The sequence below is a fragment of the Silene latifolia genome, chromosome X, assembly GCF_048544455.1.
Source record: "Silene latifolia isolate original U9 population chromosome X, ASM4854445v1, whole genome shotgun sequence".
Taxonomy (NCBI): domain Eukaryota; kingdom Viridiplantae; phylum Streptophyta; class Magnoliopsida; order Caryophyllales; family Caryophyllaceae; genus Silene; species Silene latifolia.
In genome coordinates this window covers 236,396,473-236,400,571 of record NC_133537.1, presented here as the reverse complement: position 1 = coordinate 236,400,571, position 4,099 = coordinate 236,396,473, and the positions used below count along the sequence as shown (strand labels likewise).

Here is a 4,099-nt window from a genome sequence, read left to right as displayed (position 1 = left end):
CATAATTAGCGCATATTTAGCCCCCGAATTAGCCTTGTTCCCATGCTTTTTAGTGCATATTTGGGTCATTTATTGTCTTTAGTTGTTTTGCATATTCTTTGAGATTTTGATCCCTTGGTAGGAAAGGAGTGCAAATCTTGCATTTTCATGGCAAAACGAGACTAAATTGATTTAATTTAATGACCAAGCATCAAGGAGAGACAAGATTAGAAGGCCTTTGTACATATTATAGTAGATGAGCAATGTTGAGGAAGGATCCTTGCATCCCCAAGGAAATCCCCAAGGATTTTATGAAGAAAAGGGAAGAAAAGAAGAAGAAACAATGCTGAGCTACAATCCGAGCGGATTGCCCTGAATCCGCCCGTCCTCCACAGCACAATCCGTGCGTCTTCCTTCAAAGACGCCCGGGCAGCAGCCGCCAGAATCCGGCCGTCTTCTCCCAAAGACGCCCGTCTTCCCCTGCTACAATCCGCCCGTCCCGACACCAATACGCCCGGATTCCAGTCCAGCACAATTTCGTCTTCTTCAAGCTTCAAAGAAAGAAGCCCTTCCTTCGAAAAATACCGGCTTCTCCCTGCTCAATCTAAAAAGTGTAATTACTAGTTTAGCCCTTAGTTAACCCTAATGCATCCACCTAATTTCCACTATAAATACCCCATTAGTCTAATTAGAAGAGCATGTTCTTCTTATCAATTATTAGAGTAGTTAATATCAACGGAAAATTCAAGTGGTACCCTCGAACTTTGGCATTTTTCACGTGGTACCCAACTTTTTATGTTTGTGCATGTGATATCCTTGAAATTTGATTTTCAAGCACAACATGTCCTTTTTATCGTTTTTAAAATTTCAAGTGAGCATAAATTATAGACCAGAAATCGGAATTGACTAATTTTTTTTTCCAAATTGATTAACTCTTCGAGATCTATAAATTGATAAAACGAAATTCGTCATTCAGAAATTTATGATCGAAAATATGTTTGATTTGAGATTTTCGTTAAAAAAAACCCTATAAAATGTCAGTCGGCAATTTTTTTTTTCTCAAATCGTAGATTATGACGAGATTTCATTTAACGAAAAAAATTGGCCGATTCTAAATTACGATCTAGGAGTTATGCGCAATTGAGTTTTTTTAGAGCGACAAAAAGGATATGTTGTGCATGAAAATCAAAGATGGAGGGTACAATGTACACAAACTTAAAAAGTTGGGTACCATGTGCAAAATGGGAAAGTTCGAGGGTACCACGTGAATTTTCCGTAATATCAATCAAATCTCTCTTTAGTATTGTAATCTACAATTAATCAAGTTTTAATACAAGTTTTATTTCCTTAATCTCTCTTTTGTTCATCCTTTATTTTGGGTAATTGAAGATTATTTGGGTTATTATTGGGAGATTGACAACCTCTCAATCAAGCATCAAGTTCTTCTTTTATTCTTTGCTTTATTATTGGAATCATTAGTAGGTATAATTCTCTTAATCCCTTTTTAATTATTGTTAATTACTTTCATTTGTTCATCATGTTTCATTTTGTTGGTATGATTGACAACCTTGCTAGCATGATCAACATGATAATGAGTGAGTAGTGACCTAGCTAGGGTTAATGGGTAATTAGGGGAAACCAACATGGGGAATGATTCATGCTTAAATTAATATGCTTTCATGGTTTATTTGCTTGCTTGTTTTGATCTCAACTCATGCACATGTTATGTTTGATGAAATGTGAGCCTATGAATCCTTGCATTTTTTTACCCATCACCTATCTTTTCAATGAGACTTGTAAGACATAAACCAACTCGAGTCTCATTAGACCATGCATGTTGTTGAGTAGGAAAGACTAAGTCGACTTGTAGGTGTTGTACAATCTAATCGATTCGGCTCCGGGACCCAAACTTTCCTAGGATTGTAAGATATAACCCAACTCAATCCATCACAACAATAGTTGCTTGCTTATAATTTGAGAACATGTTTGTATGATCAATTCCCATGATTCCCCTATGACCCCATGATACCCTAGTGCTTTTTATAAATTGTTTACAACCCTTTTATTTCATCTTGCTTATTTATTTTCATTGCTATTTAGTTAGTGACCTTCTACATCAACCCAAATTGTGACACCCCTAAGACATCACTAGTTTCAATAGAAATCTCATCTCAATTCCCGTCCCTTGGGATTCGACCTTTACTTTCCTCTTTACTAATTGTAGAGTTGTTTGTGAAGTTATAAATTGTGTTTTGATTCGGACGTGACCCAACGACAACATCTATTCAATTGTGAACACGAAACGGACCGATCAGTTTTGCACAACTTCCTCTTTGTCACTAGCTTCCACAACTTCATCCTCAACTTGCTTCTTTGGTCCTTCATACCTCGTACCACTCCTCAAGTGAATGGCACTAACCGTTTCATGTCTTGGGGGATTACCTTGAGGTGGTAATTGCCCCTTTTGTCTTTGAGAGTCTGAAGATGCTAGTTGGGTCAATTGAGTTTCCAACATTTTTGTGTGGGCTAGGATGTTGTTGATGGTGATGTCTTTTGCTTGGCTATCTTTTTGCATTTGAGTGAAAAATTCTTGTTGATTCTTTTGCATTTGGAGGACCGCTTTTTGAACATCAAAACCTTGGTCATTTTGTTGGTTGTATGGAGTTTGATTTTGATAACCTTGGTTTTGGTTGAAAAAGAGTCTTTGATTTTGGTTTCTCATTGGAGGTGGGGTGTATGTTTGTTGAGGATTTTGGACATTTTGGCTTTTGTATGAGAGATTTGGGTGGAATTTGGTGTTTTCATTGTAATAATTGGAATAAGAGGTACCACTCTTGTATGCTTGAAAAGCATTCACTTGTTCATTTGTTCCCCTACAATCACTTTGGTCATGTCCCAAAGTTCCACAATTCTCACATATCCCACTTGGGATTGATGAAGATGCTACCATGGCATTAACATGATGCTTTGGTGATTTTGAGACTTCTTCAAGTTTAGCCATAGCCTTCTCAAACTTTAGGTTGATAGTATCAATATGGGCACTAAGTTGAGCACCCAATTGAGTAATAGAGTCCACTTCATGCTTTCCTCCTCTAGTAGCCTTGCGAGGTCTACTATATTGTGAATTATTGACCGCCATTTCCTCAATCTTGTTCCAAGTTTGATTATCGTCAACTTCGGTGAACATACCATTTGATCCCATGTTGAGAATGTTTCTTGAGTCTTCATAAAGACCATTCCAAAATTGTTGTACCAAGAACCACTCGCTAAGTCCATGATGAGGACATGAGCGACAAATTCCTTTGAACCGCTCCCAAGCTTCATACAAAGATTCTTCATCCCTTTACTTAAAACCCGTAATTTGAGCTCTTAGCATGTTAGTCTTTTCCGGAGGGTAGAATTTTTTGTAGAAAGCTAGAGCCAACTTCTTCCAAGAGTCAAATTCCAAGAGTAGCCTTATCAAGGCTTTTCAACCATTGTTTTGCGGTGCCAATTAGAGAAAAAGGAAATAAGACCCATCGAATTTGGTCTTGAGTCACACCGGTTTGTGAAATCGCATCACAATAGTCACAAAAAGTTTCCATGTGAGAGTGAGGGTCTTCACTAGGCATCCCCCCCAAATTGGCTTCTTTCGACTAATTGGATAAATGCGGATTTAGCAATGAAATTTCTGGTTAAGTGTTGTGGTGTGGGAGTACCATTGGGTAGGTTCTCCTCGGTTGGTATGGAATGTGATGAAAATTTAGGCATTGTGGGTTGATTTTGTGTTGGGTTCTCCTCACCTTCTCTTGCAAAAGGGTTGATGAACTCAATAGTATTTGGTTGAATATCTACAACCTCACCAATACATCTCAAAGTACCTCTAGCAAGTCTTCTATTGGTTGTCAAAGTCCTTTCAATTTCGTGATCAATGGGTAACAAGTTACCTTGTGATCTTCTAGACATGCAAAATATCAAACAACTCGAAAACAATTAGGACAAACCTTGAGGAGTTTTACTTCCCCAAGGCAAATAAATACACAACTAATAACAATCTAAGAAAATCAAATCAAGTTAACACCGTCCCCGGTAACGGCGCCATTTTTTGTCGGACTCACTTGGAGCTTAATTTTTGGTTACT

General features: G+C 37.8%; 1 non-coding gene across 1 annotated transcript; it reads left to right on the top strand.

The window, feature by feature from the left end:
* Positions 1-3,248: 3,248 nt before the first annotated feature.
* Positions 3,249-3,355, top strand: LOC141624172 (small nucleolar RNA R71). The gene has a single exon (XR_012533983.1). It is a non-coding gene; the product is annotated as a small nucleolar RNA R71 (small nucleolar RNA).
* The last annotated feature ends 744 nt before the right edge of the window (positions 3,356-4,099 follow it).